Source organism: Merops nubicus, unplaced genomic scaffold (assembly GCF_000691845.1).
Source record: "Merops nubicus isolate BGI_N331 unplaced genomic scaffold, ASM69184v1 scaffold16260, whole genome shotgun sequence".
Lineage (NCBI taxonomy): Eukaryota > Metazoa > Chordata > Aves > Coraciiformes > Meropidae > Merops > Merops nubicus.
Window position 1 is genome coordinate 21751 of NW_008583672.1, and position 7685 is coordinate 29435.

Below are 7685 nucleotides of genomic sequence, written 5' to 3' on the forward strand. Positions count from 1 at the left end.
CAGGAGAAATTTCAGGGTCATAGAAGGCAGTTATAGCCTTGCAAAACAACCATGATACCAAGGTAAGGTCTTTTTACAGTGACAAAGCAGCACTGCTGAGGGGGCTTCCCCTAACCCTCTGCAATGGCAAGACCCTGGCTGTGGGGAGAGGAATTGATACACTGGCAGCATAGCAGCATCACTTTCATTTCTAAATATAAGCAAAGACGAAGATTCCAAAGAATAAAAGTGATCTGGAGCCTGGAAAGTTTGTTCTAATAGTGTATATTCAGAGATAAAACACCTCAAACTAGATTTAGCTTGGTCAAGAAAAACAGTTGTTGCTTCCACTTGTTGACAAACGTGACAAGAAACTTCCATTACAAAAACCTGTAGAAATCAGCAAGGTGCAGGCTGAGTAAATTGTGTGTTATGCCAAGAGAAGTCCTCTGCAAAACAATTAAATAGATAAAAAAAATGCTTGATAGACCCAATTCCAGATTTTGAAGCAGCTAACTTGTTCTCATGCCAGCTTGTTTTCCAGGGCTCTAGATCTCAATGGGATGGTCAGACCTTATGCCTGATCACCTATTTCTTTTCCCCCTCTTCCATATACAGTACAGGGGGAAAGAAAAAAGTCAAAGCGTGTAACAATACATTGTTCTTAAATTCAATTTAAGAACAATATAATTCTGTTTATTTCCAAAGCATTTGTAGAGCAATAAATGACTGACTCTGCCAGTACCAACTTCAAATATTCTCACTGGCTTCTGTATCAGGTTGAGTGTTCCCAGTCTCCCTTTCAATGCAGCCCCTGTGTACATTTACCATTGTCATTATTTCCACCATTCACACTTTTTTTTCCATGCTACTTTGCCCAAATATCCTTCTCTCACTATTTTCCTTCTGCCTTACTTTCTTTGCTCTCTATGCTTAAAATTTTCCCCTCTATGTGACAAAATAGAGAAGTGTTCATCTTTTCCTTTCTCCTAAACCTGTAACAAAAACCCAATGATTTTTGAAGTAAATGAAAACCCAATGACATTTCAAAATAATTTGCTGCTCTGTATCCAAGTACAGTGATAGTGCTCTTGCATTAGTCCATCATCCAGGTCCCAAGATTTCAAAACAGGAATTAAAGCAGAGCCTTACAGTTAAACAGCAAAAGCTTAAGTGCCAGACACCTGCAGTTCCCATGGGCTGCAAAATAAATGCTTATTATGGAGCATTTTGGAAAGTGTCACTACTTGTCTAGGCGACTAAATGTCAAATTAGGACATTTGTTTTGGAAACTGCAAACCCCATTTTTTTTTTTTTAATGACTTGATTATCCTTATTTGCAGCCTGTTGGGCACCAGCTCACCTGTCTCCATTTCATTCACAAGCTTTCCTGTGTTCTACACAAGGCTTCACATCCTGACATGATCCCTGACAACAAGTTATCAGTACCAGTTGTTCAATCTTGGAACTGAAGCAGCACATTACTCAGCAGTAAATGAATGAATCAATTGTGAGAACAGCCTGTCTGCTGACCCCTGAAAACAATTTAGCTTTCTTTTGGACTGATGAGATTTAAATCTTCAGACGCTCAGATTCTCATCTGCTTTTATTTCCAAAATGAATCAGATCACACAGACATGGGAGCTGGGAAGCAATTTCTAAACATGACACGATCTCCCTCTCAGTAACATTAGCAATATGAGATTCTTCACAGCATTTAAACACTTGGTGCCTAAGTCAAAGTTAAGTATAATTTTCCATTTTCCCCATTTTTGGGGACATATTTTTAGCCTACATTCTTGTACAGAGTACTTACCAGTCTCTTCTGGACTGCTTGTCACCTTGAAGGAACGACAAACGCAGTTCATAAGTTTAGAACTCTAGATCTTGGAAACAAGTTTATGTGGAGATCACACCCTTCATAAGGCTCATTTTGCTTGGGCACTCAGTGCAAGTTCACAATTTGTGTTTTCAGGCTTCTCTCTCCCTTGGGATCTAATCAAGATCCTACTTTACTGCTGCTGAACACACTGACATCATCCAGCTATTCATATGGCAACTGTTGAGCTATCAAGACCACCTTCTACCTCATCCTCATATGAGTCAATCACATCCCTTTTGTGACTACCCCAGGGACCAATGCAGAATTAAGATAGGAAACCAAAACCAAACAACCAGATCTTTCATTTCCTGCAGTAAGTGCTACAGCACTTGGCCTTCACAGGTCTCATAGGAATGGGTTTAAAATCTCCTGGTGCCCCTGAATAGCTTTTACCCCGGGCTAGTCTTCTGCTGAGCACCTGCCCAACATAGAATGATATTATCATTAACAGGCAGACCAGCAGCCAAACTCCTCCCTCCACTACCACACCACACACCAGAGAACTGGAGGGAGGAACAAGTCAATGCACTCACCACAGCACACTGTGTGAAGAAGGGAGCAAGTGAGTCAGGAACCATGCCAGGGGAGATGGAGTCAGCCAGGCCATGAGTCCAATTATACAGCAGCTTCCCAGAGAGACACTCACGATCTTACTCCACTTGCTATGAAGAGTCAGTGGGCCCCTTTTGATAACCAGAATCCCCACACAGCACACCCACTACATAAACAGACCTTCCAAAATCCATTGTACCCAGAATCAGCTCTTATAGAGGTGGCTTCTTGCCCCACCCCAGGTCAATATGGAAGGTGGGGGCACCTGGTGGTGATCTCCTCATCAGCTCCCACCCAAGGCTGGCCAGGCCCTGGGTGAAAACCAGTCAGGAGGGTCTTTCTTGCCTGGCTGTGGACATCATCCCTATGCCAACCCTCACTCAGGGCTGGGGGCTTAACCCCAGCACTTCAGCTAGCTCAGGCCTAGAGCAGTCAGGTGAACAGTCATCTGCATTCCCCAGGAGCCTGAAAGCCACCTCGTCTGCCTATGAGCTTGCAGCAGATACCCAGGACTGGAAAGGACGTTCTGGGCCACACAGTCCATTCTGATGCTACTGCAGACACTACCTCACCTAAAGCCCACATTAGTTCCAGTTTTTGCCTTTGATAAAAGGCCATCCACAGGCAACCCTTCTAAGACAGAGAATCAGTATAGGGTAAAACCTATAGAGGAAGGGATCCTGGGGAGAAAAATGACCATGTGGCTTGGATACAAACCTCCTCTTTAGATTAGCAGGGACTAGAGAGAACTGCTCCTGTTGGTGTTCTTATGGCTCTCCTCTGCCTTCGGTGACCCCAGATTGTTCATCTTGTTTTTTCTGGTTCAAACTGGGAATAGTCCCAATTAGTTTAGCATCTTGGGGTTTGTAGCAAGCCTAAATGAAGAGAAAGAAGGAATGGTGAAAGAACACAAAGAGAAAAGAATACTTGGCACTTTTTCCCATCTTTACAGTGGGCTATACATGCTCAGCTTCTCAGCATCACTTGTTTGTATGGACAAAGCACAGTTGATGTTCCTCTAAGGCAGGAGATAAAATAAGCTCAGAAGGGGATTTAGAATGCAAGCCCTGTTTGCTCTGCCTTATAAACAGGCCTAACATCTTGTCTCCAGCTGTGGAGGGTTACAACAAAATGTAAGAAACAAACCTAAGAGATCCTTTCCCTAGTAGAGCATCCCTGCATCTGCTAATTGGGCATCTACAGACTGGAGGTTTAATATTTCATCATTTCCTGGTCATTTCATCTTAAGTGACCCACAGAAAGAGATGAAGAATTAAAAGACAGACATGGAAGCAAGCAAAGAATAGCCAGGTAATATGAACAGCATGAAGTAGAACTTATCACAAGCTTTCACCCCTGTGTGGACGGTATGTGTCCTCTGAACCTTTGGTCTCCTGGTCACTGATGGATTCTATCCAGAGCACATGAGTGGTTGAACTGCCTCCACATTTGCTAAAACTCCTTAAAGTGAACAGTGTGGCCAGAATGGTGAACAACATTTGGAGAACCTCTTCAGAGGCCTGGGAGCTTTGTGAACAACATCCTGGCTTCATATACACTTTTTCTGCCTCTTGGAGCAGAGGATGCATATTTTAGACATTAGTACATATAGGAGAGGCCCAACTAAGCAAGTATGAACGTGTGAAATGTGTGTGAATTCATGGAAAGAGGGCAGAAATGGAGTTTGAAAGACAAAGGCTAACTCAGTTTGCAGCCTACAGCTTGCCCAGCCTTGCTCTCAGCCAGGAGCAAACCTGCTCTCAGCTCTCACCTATTCTGAAACTGCATTGCCAAGCTGTGTCTTGGACTCAGCACTGAAACATCATCCTGGGAAACCAGAACAGAGGCAGACATGTGAGGCTTGACACAGCAATGAAGAGAAAAAGAGAGGGTTTAAGGAAAGTAAAATAACTTTATATAGTTTTTAGTTCAGGGATCATAGACACGCTGTTCTTTTGACTAGCAAAGTCTACATTTCAGCCAAAGCAATGACTGCAGCTTTGAAGGGTCAGTAATTGAGGAAAGAAGTGCATGATTTGGGGGAAAAAAGGGATGAAAACGTTTCTCCTTTCCCCTTTCTTTAAAGAAGGTCATGTTAGCAAAAGAGAACAATCAGATAGCCTGATACAAACAAACAGATTGGTGATTCAATGCAGGGATACTACCCAATATCCTCAAAAGTTACAGGACAACTGATGGTCAGGATTGCTGCAGTGATTAATTAGTAGATGCCTGCACAGCACTCCGAAAACCTCTATTTATAGGATGAGTTTCAGATTACTCCTGTGAGGACGGGTTTCTCCATCTCATTTCACTGCCCTTGTTAAGACAGTTAAGCCCTAAACTAGATGTTAAACACTTCCTTGAGGGCCTCCTGGTGGTGAAACCTGCGACAGTCAAGCGTGAAGGAAGCATAATGCTCTGCAGAGATGAAACATCTGTTCATCTATTTGGCATGGCATTAATTTCAATATGCCAAAAAAAACCCTAAATTTATTTGATAGGTTTTAAACTCAGTCTCATTTAGCCCACCAGTCAATGCAGCAAGTTTCAAGCAGCAAGAATGACAATAAATATTCTCTTTGACATCAGAATAAGCCTAGAATTCACCAGTCAGTGGGGTTTCCCTGTAACTATTGATACAACAGAGAACAATAATCACCCTGCAGTGTATATGAAAAAAAAAGGCAAGAGAAACACTGTGGAGTTAAAAGTGGCTCTGAGACCATCTGAACTATAGATTCTGTATCACTTGTGAACTGGAAAAAAAAGCCAAAGAATATGCTCCAAATTAAGCTAGCAAGAACAGCTTGGGTCTATTCCAAAATTTCCACATTGTCATGTGCTACAGGCCGATCTTTGTCCTGTCACTCTCTCAGCCCTCTTTCCACCAGCGTTCCCAAAAACATCTTCATTAAAAGACAGGCAGTTTCCTGCTGTGGTACCCACCTGATGTGTGTGAAGCGATGATGACAAAAAGGTTGGTGCAGGGAGAAAATTCCACCCCATTTTTTCAAGGAGAGAAGAGTCTGGCAAGAAATGAGACTTAGTAAAACTGTGCAAAAGGAGAAAGCACATCAGAGTGAAAGCACACCACACTGAAAAACAGACACTGAACCTCTTTCTCTTGCTCTCAAACTTCAGGAGAAGGTTTCTGAACTCTCATTCACCAGCCCTGCCAGCTGTGGGACTGTTCACACAGATATTGGCATCCATGCAGAGAGCCAGCAGGCACACAGAAGTAGAAAATCACCTCACACACCAAGGTGGTGGGACATGCTCCAGGCTTTTTCAGAGTCTCTGCCTCAGAGAAAGAGGCTGGGAGAGATTCTCTCTGTCAGAGAACTACTGTGAGACTCTGGATAAATGAGACAGTTTAGTTTGACAAGAATGATAACATATTACTACGATACTCATCCTGTTTAGTCCAAGGAGAACTCAAGCACACAACTGAGCTGAGGTTCCTCTGGCAAGGTGAGTGTTACTACTCCTGTGTTACTGGTGGGGCATGTGCTGACCAGAGCTTCTGACATCTTTTCTCACCTCTCAGTAACAACCCCCTGATGTATTTATAAAGGAAACATGAGCCTTTCTCTTTGAGTACCTCAGGGTGATGCTTCTCTCATCTGGAGCCCTTCAGGTCTCAGCATCTCCTTGGAAACTCAAAATTATTCAGTGTGTGTAACAACTGAAAAAAAGAAGAAAGCAAGAGTTCAGAGCTCAGTTCCTCACTGTCCTGCATGGTGTTTGTCTCTTATAAGCACCTAGGTTAGCTACAGGGTTTTTCAATTCAAAATTGTAACTCTACTTTCTCCCAGTTTTTCCCCCAAGGAAATTCATTTCACTTCTGGCCCTTCTTCTCACCTGTCTTATCCAATCTATGCACATGCACACACAGGGATGTTAAATGCTGATAGGAGCCACAACCACTTCACAAAGCCCTTCTTCAGGACTGCAAGTCCTTCCTCTACTTTTAAGGGTGTTTGTTGCCTAGCCCCCTATTTCATAATCCCTTCTCTTATTAAAAAAAACCCAAAACACCAATTTCCAGTGTACAAACACTAGTAGACAGGGTCAGAAGGCCACTAGTTTTATAGGCAGGGTGCCAATTAAGCCCTCTGAAAATGGAAGAGTGTTAAAAAACTTTCTTTGTGGAGTATTAATACAGGTACAAACCAAATGAAAAGGTTGGTGATTCTCTTATTTTCTTGTTTCTTTCCTGGCGTTGCTGCTTATCTGTCCTTATTATTTTCCCTTATTTTTTCCTTCTCTTTATTGTTCCCCTTTAAGTCAGCATCTTAATATCAGGGAATATATATCCTGAAAAAAAAATATATTTAATACATAAAATATATATTTATACAAGGAAATATCCTAATTTTCAGGAAAGCTTCACAAAGCCTTCAACAGATGCTTTTCTAACAATGAAGCAAGTAATTTCAGATGATTAAATCCTAACAGATTGGAGAATTATTTTAAGATTTAGAAAAGGAGTGGTATTTTGCAATGTAAAATAAAAAGTACTGGTGATAGATGCTACATAGCCCTGACGTTCATTCAGAACATTATGATTCTGTGATTCTATGATTATCCAAAGCAACTACCAAAACCACCTCCCATGGAATGCCAGCAAGTAACACAATAAAACTAAATTGTTTTCATCATGTGCTGAGAAGGGAGGACTTTGCAGCACACACAGAAAATCAGGACACTGGGACTGCTTCAGAGGACAGCTTGCTAAGGAACTGCCTGCTCTCCTCTCTCCAGCTCCCAACCCACCATTCCCTAAATGTGGGGAGTCCAGCACCCCAGACCTACTCCACTTCTTCTCAAGCAAGGAATTTATAGGCTTAAGTTGTGCCAAGGGAGGTTTCGATTGGATATTAGGAAGATTTCTTCCCTGACAGAGTGGTGAGGCACTGGAACAAGGCTGCCCAGGGAGGAGGTGGAGTCCCCATCCCTGGAAGTGTGCAAAAAACATGTAGACGTGGCACTCGGGGACATGTTTTAGTGCTCACGGTAGCGCTGGGTTGATGCCTGAACTTGATCTTCGAGCTCTTTTCCAACTTTAACGATCCTAGGCGAGATACTCCAACTCATTTCTCAAATTCTTCCAAGCACCTCGAGCACGCAAGGGCAGCGCAGCGGGCTGGGCACAGCCCCAGTCAGCCGGGAGACCCAGCTCCTCTTCCTCACCGCTCTCCACAGCAGCCCGAGGGGCCAGGGGGGAAGGTTGGGGGGAAGGTTCGGGGGGCCTCCATCTCCATCCTCC